This window comes from Trichechus manatus, unplaced genomic scaffold, assembly GCF_000243295.1.
Source record: "Trichechus manatus latirostris isolate Lorelei unplaced genomic scaffold, TriManLat1.0 scaffold00108, whole genome shotgun sequence".
In the NCBI taxonomy this organism is placed as follows: Eukaryota; Metazoa; Chordata; class Mammalia; order Sirenia; family Trichechidae; genus Trichechus; species Trichechus manatus.
In genome coordinates, this window is record NW_004444044.1 from 5619524 (window position 1) to 5633099 (window position 13576).

A 13576-nucleotide genomic window follows, 5' to 3' on the forward strand; every position below is an offset into this window, starting at 1 on the left:
ACACACATTCTGCATGCCCTAATTATTGTGCAACAATATATCTCTGGAATGTGTGCTCAGAGTTTCAACTTGACGTGCCAAGAGTGAGTGATTGTATTGGTTACTGTACACCCTGTACCTTTTATTCAGGCAAATATTAACACACATAAGCTCAAATAAATTAACATTCCCATCGCTACTGACTCATATGGCAGGAATATAAATTCATATGTCAGTGTGAAGAAAGAAGGAAAGAAGAGGCATTTTATAACTGACCACTTTTTTTTTTTTTAATCTAATAAACACAGCCTGGAACTGACTCATTCCTAACATGAAGAGGGTTCACAGGCCTGACTGTGTGCTAGGAGTACACTAGCAGGGGATTCCAGGGTTTGGGAAACCTGAAGAATGAGCTAGAAGGGGAGACAGACTCCCTGGCTGCTCCCCTCCCTATCTTCTTGCCCCATAGCAAAAGGTGCAGCAAGAGAAAGAACAGAGTAGGGCCCACTAAAGCTTGTGGCTCTGAGAAGGTAATAGCCAGAAATATATTTCTACCAACAAAATTAAGACTAACCAGCAGGATGAGCATTCTGAAATGGTAAATATAGGAAGACATGAAAAATAAAGAACTGTAGGACCATGGATATCTAGTCTGGTAGAGAATGGGGGAGGGTAAAGTTGAATAGTGGAGGGAAAAAATTCACTTTGTGTCATCCTTAGCCTACTTGGGTTACAAGGTTGGCCCTTTTGCTCCCAGTTTATACTGGTCATCTAATGCTTTTGACCAGTACATTGCTTTTCCTTTACCCACAGCAAAAATCAGATTTCTCACAGTTTACCTGCAAATTTATGACTCTTAGGAGCACCTACAACATTGTTTTTTATAACTCCAGGCCTGGCTAACATAGGAGAATTAATTAATACCCCTTCTTAGAGACTCCACTGTTCATCTTTTAATTAGAATCTGTAGGAAAAGCCAGTCATAATTAAGATCTAATGGTAATTTTTTATTCAAATGATGAAATAAAGGTTAATTAACACTTCATCTGTAGTAGTAAGCTTTGTTTCAATATTTATCATTAACAATGTTTGTGGTGACTGAAGAAAATAGCTGCAAAATTTTTAAACACTCCTCCTAATGACTTCCAATGCGACCACCCCTTGAATACAGGCAGGCCCGTGACTGCATGGAATAATAAGAGTGCTAATATTAGATACGGCCCTATTTAACTTCTGATACTAGGTCATAAAATGCTATGCAGGGGTGGGGCAAGATGGCGGAGTAAGTAGTCGCTCCCATTTATCCCCGAGCAACTAACCCACTAAACAAGAAACGAAAACAAGCAGACTGAGATCTCAGAACTCCAGACTGCAGCTGAAGTGTTGGAGAGTCGGGGTGAAGAGCGGGGGGCGGGAGGGGCATAGAAGCATAGCTCCTAGCTGCGGTCACCTGGAGAACTTGACTCAGCGTGGCCCTTTGGAATGGGACAGGCAACACCCCGAACAAAGAACAAAGAACCACACCCCAACAAAGAACAAAGAACCGGAGCTAAACTGAGGAACCTGAAACGGGATTTTTAAGGTGGTGCAGACTGGCTATGGCAGTTTGCTGGCCGTGCACTTAGGAGTAGGAGAAAGGAGAATAAGGCACTGTGAGTGAGCACTGTTGAAAGTCACCAAGACCTAAGGTGTAGAGGCTCTAGGACTTAGACACTGAAAAGCTGCACGAACCAGCCTTCAGCCAGGTTGATAAAAAATATTTCAGACTGGCAACACAGAGGAAATCAACTGACTCCCTTCCCACAGTGTGATACCATGGCAAAGCCTGTACAGAGGCGCATATGAGGGAAAGACATACAGTGCTCCCCTACCAACTCCTTGGAAAAACCGAGCCCCTTGGCTTAAGTCCGTGTTCTTGGAAGGGGGAGGAAGGGGGGAAGGAGGAGGGGATGCATGCGCATTGAGCTGCAGAGGTTAAGACTCTCCAAACACCCCATATGGGGGTAAAGAAAATCAACGCCAGAGTACACTCAGTACCACAGCCAAAACCTTTGAAGGCACACGGAGCCAACACACCAGTAAAGTCAGTCAGCTCAGGGAGATCGAACCAAAATAAGCACCCAGAGACTTAAGCACCGGATACAAACGTAATATAGAACTTCTGACTCCGCGCTGAAAAATACCTAAGGACAAGAGTGCCCTCTGGTGGCTCTTACGAGAAGATAGCAGCGCTAAATCTATCAAGTATAATGTCAAACAATTTCCGCTTGCCTGACGGGGTGAGTCAAACTTCATTCCTGAAGGGTCTGGGCCATTAGAGGTTGTATCAGAATTGGGTTGCTGTAGTGTTCAATTGACTTTAATCTCAGGGCATGTTGGTACTAAGAGATGTCCTAAGGTATCTCCTGTATTCCAGACATACGCTTCTTTGCCTCCATTATGTAATATTAATTCGATTTCCCCTTGGTAATCAGATCAATCGCACCAGCCAAAATAGTATCTCCCTTTTTTACCTGATGACCAAGATGCATGAGAAGTCCAAAATAGCCGGGTGGCATTCTTAACTTCCAGTTCAGTGGGATCAGTGTTGCTTCTCCTTGTAGGATCATTTCTCCCTTTGGAACTAAGACCTCTAGGTCTGCAGAGCATAGGTCTCGGGGACAGAAAGCAACAATTTGCTAGTGGATCATTAGGGGTAATAGCGAGTGGTGCCACTCCCAATTTCACCCTTGATCCCTGGACGCATGAATCCTGGCTATGGGAGAAACAGCATCATATACTGGATGCTGGTTTAGAGTATATACAGCATCCTACAGAACATTGCCCCAACCCTGCAAAGTATTGCCAACTACCTGGCACCATAACTGTGGCTGTAGGAGACCATTCCATCATTCTATCAAGACAGCTGTTTCAGGATGTTGGGGAACATGGTAGGAACAATGAATTCCTTGGGCATGGGCCAATTGCCACACTTCATTTCCTGTGAAGTGAGTCCCTTGATCTAAGGCAATGCTGTCTGGGATAATATGATGGTGGATAAGGCATTCTGCGAGTCCACTAATGGTAGTTTTGGCAGAAGCATTGCATGCAGGAAAGGTGAATTCATATCCAGAATAATTGACTATTCATAAGAACAAATGTTGCCCTTACCACTATTGAAGAGATCCAGTATAATCAACCTGCCCCAGGTTGTGGGGAGATTGCCTCAGGAAGTAGCACCGTATCAGGGACTCAGTGTTGATCTCTGCTGCTGACAGATTGGACACTTAGCAGCTGCTGTAGCCGAGTCAGCCTTGGTGAGTGGAAGTCCATGTTGCTAAGCCCATGCATAACCTCCATCCCAGCCACCGTGACAACTTTGTTCATTAGCTTATTGGGCAATGATAGGAGTGGTTGGGGAAAGAGGATGACTGGTTTCAGCAGAACATGTGATCCCGTCCACTTGATTGTTAAAGTCCTCCTCAGCCAAGGTCAGCCTTTGGTGAGCATTCTCATGAGATGGAAATATTTTCACTTCTATAATCAGAGAGGTCTATCCACATGCCTCTTTTCCATATCTCCTTTTCACCAATTTTCCAATCAAGTTCATTCCAAGTCCCTGACCATCCAGCCAAACTATTGGCCACAGCTCATGAATCAGTATACAGTCACACATCTGGCCATTTCTTCTTCCAAACAAAGTGAAAAAACAGGTGCACAGCTCGAAGTTCTGCTCATTGGAAGGATTTGAGAGAGGTCCTTCAGGGAGATCCCAGAAAGTGGCTGCAGTGTTACCACTGTCCACATTCGAGTGGTGCCTGAATATCTTGTAGAACCATCTGTAAACCAGGCACCAGTTTTCTCATCTTCAATCAACTGATCAAAAGGAACTCCCAATGAAGCCTTAGGTGTAGACTGGGAAGGGAAAAGTAACGTGACTGGAGTTGACGCCATGGGTATTTGAGTGACTTCCTCATATAACCTGTGCGTTTAGGTCCTACTTGAGTCCGATCTCATATATACCACTTCCATTTAATGATGGAGTGCTACTGTGCACATTCAACTTTATGACTCTGTGGGTCAGACAACACCCAGTTGGTGATACTCAGCTCAGGCTGCATGGTGACTTGGTGGCCCATCTTTAGGCATTCAGTCTCTACTAAGGCTAAGTAACAAGCCAAAAGCTGTTTCTCAAGAGAAAATAGTTATCTGCAGTAGATGACAGGGATTTGCTCCAAAAACCTAAGGGTCTGCACTGTGATTCACCTATAGGGCCCTGTGAAAAACTCCAAGCAGCATCTCTATTTGCCACTGACATACCAAGTACCACTGGATCAGCCGTATCATATGGCCCAAGTGGCAGGACGGCTTGCACGGCAGCCTGAACCTGGTGCAGAGCCTTCTCTTATTCTTGGCCTAATTCAAAACCAGCAGCTTTTCCAGTCACTTCATAAATAGGCCAGAGTAGCACACTCAAATGAGGGATATGCTGCCTCCAAAATCCAAAGAGGCCTACCAGGCACTGTATCTCCTTTTTAGTTATAGGAGGGCCAGATGCAATAACTTATGTCATGGATTGAACTCTGTCCCCCCAAAATATCTGTCAACTTGGCTAGGTCATGATTCCCAGTACTGTGTGGTTTTCCTCCATTTTGTGATTGATTTTCCTATATGTTGTAAATCCTAATCTCTGACTGTGGTTAATGAGGCAAGATTGGATTATGTTGAAGAGGATTAGGGTGGGATGTAACACCTTTGCTCAGGTCACATCCTGACCCAATGTAAAGGGAGTTTCCCTGTGGTATGGCCTACACAACCTTTTACATTACAAGAGATAAAAGGAAAGGGAAGGGAGCAGAGAATTGGGAACCTCGTACCACCAAGAATGCAGCACCAGGAGCAGAGTGAGTCCTGTGGACCTGGTATGCCTGGGCAGAGAAGCTCCTAGTCCAGGGGAAGATTGACAACAAGAACCTTCCTCCACAGCCGACAGAGAAAGCCTTCCCCTAAATTTGGACCTGTAGCATACTAGACTGTGAGAGAATAAATTTCTTTTTGTTAAAGACATCCACCTGTGGTATTTCTGTTATAGCAGCACTAGATGACTAAGACACTTATTCTTCACTTTAGAAGGGATATCCTGACATACCCCACATCTCTGGACTTGTGGAAATTTCACTGAGGTGGAAGGCATTTGAATTTCTATTAGGTTAATTTCCCATCATTCAGGACACAAATGTGCAAATGGAGCCCTGTGGTACAGTGGTTAAGAGTTACGGCTGCTAACCAAAAGGTTGGCGGTTCGAATCCACCAGGTGCTCCTTGGAAACCCTATGGAGCAGTTCTACTCTGTCCTATAGGGTCGCTATGGGTCGGAATGTACTCAATGGCAATGGGTTGGTTTGTTTTTTTATTTTAGCACGGAAATGTCTTATCAGTAAGACTAGAATCATTGATACATCATCTGTGATGGTTAAGATTGTGTGTCAACTTGGCTGGGCCATGATTCTCTGGGTTTTAATGTAATCACTCCCATGATTGAATATACTGTGAGTAGCCAATCAGATGAAAGGGAGTCTCCTTGGGGGTGTGGCCTGCATCTGTATATAAGCAGATGTTCTGGCTTTTTGCTCTCTGGATCCTGTGGCTGCTTCCTGTCATCTCATCTCCCATTCTTGGGACTTGAGCTGTCAGCTTATATGCCAAACCTGGGATTCGTCCATCTGCACAGCCTGTGAGAGGGAGCCCTGCTCTCCAACCTTCTGATCTTGGGCTTGCCAGCTTCTGCAGCTGTGTGACTTGGGAGAGGCCTCTACCCTGATCCAGGGACTTGGAACATTCTAGCCTCAACAATCGTGTGAGCTGTTTCCTTGATATAATCTCTCTATATATGTATATTTATACACTTTACTGGTTTTGCTTCTCTAGAGAACCCAACCTAAGACATTTGGTACCGGGAGTGGTTCTAGAGAAACAAATTCTAAGGATGAGTTTTCAAAATTGGTTCTCAAGTCTAGTTAGTCATAGACATTGATGACTCTGCTTCCAGCAGTAAAGAGGTCACTGCTAGTCCATGGAGCGAGGTGGCGATACAAATACACAAAATATCACCACCGGTAGATCAGGTATCGGTGAAAGGTAAGACTCAGGGTGAACACGTGTGATATCTTTCTACAGCTTTGTCAGAATGAGAAGTATATGGAAGCTGCTTGGTTTGTTCTACTTTCACTAGATAAACTGATGAAGGAAAGAGATGTGCTCAGGGTTTCAGAGTCAAGGCTCAAGTGCCACATACATGACCTCAAGGCTTCCACTTGTGCTTTGAAAGAAAGCCTTATTTCTTGTAGTAACAGAGCCGAAATTGCTGAAAACCAAACCCGAAGTCTTATTGTAAGAGTGGCTGAATTACAACACCAGCTCAATTGCAAACCTCAAGAGGTGTCTGAAGTTAAAGTAAGAGCATTGACTGGGAAGAGATGGGATCCTGAGACTTGGGGTGGGGACATATGGGCAGATAATCAGGAAGCTGGGGACACTGAGCCTGTAAATTCCATTGAATCACTCCTGCCAGCAGAACCAGTCCCATCTGAAGAGATTACTTCATGTTTGTCTGCTAACCACCCTGCCCAGAAAAACCATTAGCCCCCCCACTCCCATCTGAGGAGATTAGCCCTAGCCCAGCTGCCTCTAAAGAGCACTTGCCTGAGTCATTGCCTGGAGCATCGCCTGACGCAGATGCTTTACAAGATAATGCTGAATGTTCTCAAAACAATTCCACACTACTGATTCTGGCTTCTTGACCTATAACTAGGCTTAAGTCCCAGCAATCCCCAAAAGGTGAAGTACAAAGTGTGACCCAGGAGGAGGTACGCTACACTGCAAAAGAAGTACTTGAGTTTTCTAATATATACAAACAGAAACCTGGGGAATAAATGTGGGAATGGCTATTAAGGGTGTGGGATAATGGTGCAAGGAACATAAAGATGGATCAGTCTGACTTTATTGATATGGGTCCACTGAGCACAGACTGTTCCTTCAGTGTTTCAGCTAGAGAAGTTAGGAAAGGATCTAACAGTATATTTGGTTGGGTTGTTGAAGCATGGATTATGAGGTGGCTGATACTAAATCAAGTTGAAGGACCAGACCTGTCTTGGTATACTGTAGAAGAAGGTATCAAAAGGCTTAGGGAAATTGGCATGCTAGAGTGGATTTATCAAGTTAGACCCTCAGACCCACACATGGAGTGTCCAGAGGACACACCTTTTCCCACAACTGTAAGGAACAAATTTGTGAAGGGAGCTCCAGCATCCTTGAAGACTGCTGTAATTGCTGTTTTATGTAAGCCAGATTTGACAGTGGGAACTGCCCTAACTGAATTAACACACCTAACTACAGTGGGACTGATTGGACCCCGTCGTAGTAGGGGCCAAGTGGCTGCACTCAATCGACAAAGACAAGGTGGGCGTGGTTACAGTAACGGACAGAGGAGTCAAAGCAGTAATCAGAATAGTCTGACTCGTATGGACTTATGGTGATGGCTACTTAGTCATGGTGTCCCTAGGAATGAAATAGATATGAAATCTACTAAATATTTACTTGATCTATACAAACGGATGAATTCTAGGTCAGGTGAACAGCAGTCTAACTCAAATCACCAGAATAGAGAGTCATAGTCCCGCAATCAATTCCCAGATTTGAGCGGGTTTAAAGACCAACAACCCCTTGAATGAAGGGGAGGTCAGATCCCCTTGAGGAAGGACTCCAATACACTGCCAAAAATTTTTACTGTTAATCTTTCTCCCAGCCTTCCCAAAGGGATCTACAGCCTTTTACGAGAGTGACTGTTCACTGGGGAAAAGGAAATAATCAGACTTTTCAGGGCTTAGTGGATACTGGCTCTGAGCTGACACTAATTCCAGGAGACCCAAAAAGTCACTGTGGCCCACCAGTCGGGGGGGGGCATATGGAGATCAGGTTATTAATGGAGTCTTCGCCTATGTCCATCTCACAGTAGGTCCAGTGGGTCCCTAAACCCATCCTGTAGTGATTTCCCCAGTTCCAGAATGCATAATTGGAATAGATATACTCAGCAACTGGCAGAACCCCCACATTGGATCCCTGACAAATAGAGTAAGGGCTATTATGGTAGGAAAAACCAAGTGGAAGCCATTAGAACTGCCCCTACCTAGGAAAATAGTAAACCAAAAGCAATACCACATTCCTGGAGGGATTGCAGAGATTACTGCCACCACCAAGGACTTGAAGGTTGCAGGGGTGGTGAGTCCCACCACATCCCCATTCACCTCATGTATTTGGCCTGTGCAAAAAACAGATGGATCTTGGAGAATGACAGTGGATTATCGAAAACTTAACCAGGTGGTGACTCCAACTGCAGCTGCTGTTCCAGATGTAATTTCACTGCTTGAGCAAATTACTACATCTCCTGGTACCTGGTATGCAGCTATTAATCAGGCTAATACCTTTTTCTTCATACCTGTTTCAAAGGACCACCAGAAGCAGTTTGCCTTCAGCTGGCAAGGCCAACAATACACCTTCACTTGCCTACCTCAGCGCTACATTGACTCTCCAGCCCTATGTCACAATTTAGTCTGCATGGACCTTGATCACCTTTCCCTTCCACAAGACATCACACTGGTCCATTACATTGATGACATTATGATGAATGGAACTAGTAAGGAAGAAGTGTCATGACTCTGGACTTATTGGTAAAACATTTGCGTGCTAGAGGGTGGGCAATTAATCCCACAGAAATTCAGGCACCTTCCACTTCAGTGAAATCTCTAGTGGTCCAGTGGTGTGGGGCATTTCGAGACATTCCTTCTAAAGTGAAGGATAAGTTATTGCATCTTGCTGCTCCCACAACTAAAAAGGAGGCACAATGCCTAGTGGGCCTCTTTGGATTTTGGAGACAACGTATTCCTCATTTGGGTGTGCTACTCTGGCCTATTTATCTAGTGACTCGAAAAGCTGCTAGTTTTGAGTGGGGACCAAAACAAGAGAAGGTTCTGCAACAGGTTCAGGCTGCTGTGCAAGCCGCTCTGCCACTTGGACCGTATAATCCAGCTGATCAAATGGTGCTTGAAGTGTCAGTGGCAGACAGAGATGCTGTTTGGAGTCTTTGGCAGGCCCCTATAGGGGAATCACAGTGCAGACCATTGGATTTTGGAGCAAAGCTCTGCCGTCCTCTGCAGATAACTACTCTCCTTTTGAGAAACAACTTTTGGCTTGTTACTGGCCCTTAGTAGAGACTGAACGCTTAACCATGGGACACCAAGTCACCAGGAGGCCTGAGCTGCCCATCATGAACTGGGTGTTGTCTGACCCACAGAACCATAAAGTTGGACGTGCATAGCAGCACTCCATCATTAAATGGAAGTGGTGTATACAAGATCAGGGCTAAGCAGGACCTGAAGGCACAAGTAGCATGAGAAAGTGGCACAAATGTCCATGATCTCCCTCCTGTCACATTACCTTCCAACTCCCAGTCTGCACCTATGGCCTCATGGGGAGTTCCTTATGATCAGTTGACTGAGGAAGAGAAAACTCGTGCCTAGTTTACAGATGGTTCTGTGCGATATGCAGGCGCCACTTGAAAGTGGACTGCAGCAGCACTACAGCCCTTTCTGGGACCTCCTTGAAGGACAGTGGTGAAGGGAAATCCTCTCAATGGGCAGAACTTCGAGCAGTGTACCTGGTCATTGACTTTGCTTGGAAGGAGAAATGGCCAGATGTGCGATTATATACTGATTCACGGGCTGTGGCCAATGGTTTGGCTGGATGGTCAGGGACTTGGAAGGAACATGATTGGAAAATTGGAAACAAGGATTTATGGGGAAGAGGTATGTGGATAGACCTCTCCGAATGGGCTAAAGAAGTGAAGACATTTGTGTCTCATGTGAATGCTCACCAAAGGGTGACCTCAGCAGAGGAGGATTTTAACAATCAAGTGGATAGGATGACACGTTCTGTGGAAACCACTTATCCTCTTTCCCCAACTACTCCCACCATTGTTCGGGTTCATGAACAACGTGGCCATGGTGGCAGGGATGGAGGTTATGCATGGGCCCAGCAGCATGGACTTCCACTCACCAAGGCTGACTTGGCTACAGTCTCTGCTGAGTGCCTAATCTGCCAGCAGCAGAGACCAACACTGAGTCCCCGATATGGCACCATCCCTCGAGGTGATCAGCCAGCAACCTGGTGGCAAGTTGATTACATTGGACCACTTCCATCATGGAAAAGGCAGAATTTTGTCCTTACTGGAATAGACACTTACTCTGGATATGGGTTTGCCTACCCTTCACACAATGCTTCTGCCAAAACTACCATCCGTGGACTTACAGAATGCCTTATACACCGTCATGGTATGCCACACAGCATTGTCTCAGATCAAGGGACTCACTTCACAGCAAATGAAGTGCAGCAGTGGGCCCATGCTCATGGAATTCACCGGTCTTACCACGTTCCCCATCATCCTGAAACAGCTGACTTGATAAAACGATAGAATGGCCTTCTAAAGACACAATTACTAGGTGGCAATATCTTGCAGGACTGGGGCAATATTCTCCAGGAGGCTGTATATGCTTTAAACCAGCATCCAATATATGGTGCTGTTTCTCCCATAGCCAGGATTCACGGGTCCAGGAATCAAGCGGTGGATATGGGAGTGGCACCACTCACTATTAACCCTAGTGACCCACTGGCAAGATTTTTGCTTCCTGTCCCCTCAACCTTATGCTCTGCAGACTTAGAGGTCTTAGTTCCATAGAGAGAAATTCTCCCACCTGGAGACACATCACTGATTCCATTGAACTGGAAGTTAAGAATGCCACCTGGCCACTTTGGGCTCCTTATGCCTCTGGCTCAACAGGAAAAGAAGGGAGTTACCATACTGACTGGTGTGATTGATCCTGATTACCAAGAGGAAATCAGATTGATATTACATAATGGAGGTAAAGAAGAGTATGTCTGGAATGCAGGAGATTCCTTGGGGCGTCTCCTGTGATTAAAGTCAATGGAAAACAACAGCAACCTAATTCTGACATGACTACTAATGACACAGACCCTTCAGGAATGAAGGTTTGGGTCACCCCACCAGGCAAAGAACCACGATCAGCTGAGTTGCTGAGGGCAAAGGAAATACAGAATGGGTGGTGGAAGAAGGTAGTTCTAAATACCAGTTATGGCCACATGACCAGTTGCAGAAACAGGGACCGTAATTGTTATGAGTATTTGTACTTTGTATGTGTGCATCAAATATTTTTGTTTCCTTCACTTATAAAATATAAGCTGTAAATGGGGCTAGTGCATTTTTTATTGTAGGCGTGTTAGTTGTATCATGTTAGGCGCAAGTATGACTTTCTCATTGTCTTTATTTAGAGATTATGTATGGTTTAAGGAGATGTGTACATGTGCCAAGTTGACAAGGGGTGGACTGTGATGGTTAAGATTGTGTGTCAACTTGGCTGGGCCATGATTCTCTGGGTTTTAATGTAATCACTCCCGTGATTGAATATACTGTGAGTAGCCAATCAGATGAAAGGGAGTCTCCTTGGGGGTGTGGCCTGCATCTGTATATAAGCAGACATTCTGGCTTTTTGCTCTCTGGATCCTGTGGCTGCTTCCTGTTTTCTCACCTCCCGTTCTTGGGACTTGAGCTGTCAGCTTATCTGCCAAAACTGGGATTCATCCATCTGCACAACCTGTGAGAGGGAGCCCTGCTCTCTGACCTTCCAATCTTTGGCTTGCCAGCTTCTGCAGCTGTGTGACTTGGGAGAGGCCTCTACCCTGATCCACGGACTTGGGACATTCTAGCCTCTACAATCGTGTGAGCTTTTTCCTTGATATAATCTCTCTCTGTATATATATTTATACACTTTACTGGTTTTGCTTCTCTAGAGAACCCAGCCTAAGACATCATCCTTATCCAATCAACATAATGTCATCAATGTAATGGAGCAGTGTGATGCCTTGTGAAAGGGAAAGGTGATCACATTCCCTGTGAACTAAATTATGACATAGGGCTGGAGAGTTGATATACCACTGGAGTAGGTCAATGAAAGTATATTGCTGGCCTTGCCAGCTGAAGGCAAACTGCTTTTGCTGATCCTTCAAAACTGAAATCTAGAAAAAGGCATTGGCCACATCAATAGCTTATACATGGTACTGGGAGATGTATTAATTCGCTCAAGCAATTAAATCAAATCTGGAACACCAGCTACAATTAGAGTCACCACCTGGTTAAGCTTATGATAATCCACTGTCATTCTCCAAGATCCATCTGTTTTTTGCACAGGGCAAATAGGTGAGTGGCGCAATGTTTAAGAGCTTGGATACTAATCAAAATGTCGGCAGTTCAAATCCACCAGCCACTCCTTGGAATTGACTCAGCGGCATGAGTTGGAATTGACTCAGTGGCAGTGGGTTTGGTTTGTTGGTTTGGTGTTGGGAATCACCACCCCTATACCCTTCTAGTGCTTGATGATGGCAGTGACTTCTGCAATCCCTCCAGAAATACTGTATTGCTTTTGATTTACTATTTTCCTAGTTAGAGGCAGCTCTAACAGCTTCCACGTGGCTTTTCCTACCATAATAGCACTTACTCCACATCAGCGATCCAATATGGGGTTTCTGCCAGTTGCTAAGTATATCTATTCCAATTATGCATTCTGGAACTGGGGAAATCACTATAGGATGGGTTTGAGGACCCACTGGGAGTCAGACTTGAGCTAAGACTCCATCAATAACCTGATTTCCTTACACCCCACTGTGACTGGTGGGCTACAGTGACATTTTGGGTCTCCTGGAATTAGTGTCAGTTTAGAACCACTGTCCAAGGATCCCCTAAAAGTCTGATTATTTCCTTTTCTCCAATGAACAGTCACTCTCATAAAAGGCTATAGATCCCTTTGAGGAAGGCTGGGAGTAAGATCAACAGTATAAATTTTTGGCCATGTAGTCGGGTTCTGCCTTGACGGGGCCTGGCCTCCCCTTCATTCAAGTGCTTGTAGATCTGTAAACTGGCTCAAGTCTGTGACTTCATTGAGGGGCCATGAGTCTCTGTTCTGGAGATTCAACTTAGATTGCCTTTCACTTGACCTAGAATTCTTCCCCTTGTACAGATCAAGTAAAATATTTAGTAGATTGCCCATCTATTTCACTCCTAGGGACACCATGACTAAGTACCCAATGCCATAAGTCCATACTAGTCAGACTATTCTGATTACTGGTTTGACTCTGCTGTCCATTATGGTAACCATGCCCTACTTGTCTTTGTCACTTAAGTGTCACCACTTGGCCCCTACCACCACAGGGTCCAATCAACACCACTGTAATTAGATGTCTTAATTCAGTTAAGGCAGTTCCCACTACCAAATCTGACTTTTATAAAATAGCAATCACAGCAATCTTCAAGGATGCTGGAACTCCCTCCACAAATTTGTTCCTCACTGTTGTGGTAAAAGTTGTGTCCCCTAGGCACTCCGTTTGTGGTTCTGTGGGTCTAACCTGATAAATCCACTCATACATGCCAATTTCCCTAAGCTTTTGGATGATACCTTCTTTTACCATATACCAAGGCAGGTTTGGTACTTCAGCT

At 44.9% G+C, this 13576-nt stretch overlaps 1 pseudogene; it reads left to right on the forward strand.

Annotated features, from left to right (window-relative positions):
• Positions 1-1253: 1253 nt before the first annotated feature.
• LOC105756650 (uncharacterized) lies at positions 1254-11186 on the forward strand (annotated as a pseudogene).
• Positions 11187-13576: the final 2390 nt, after the last annotated feature.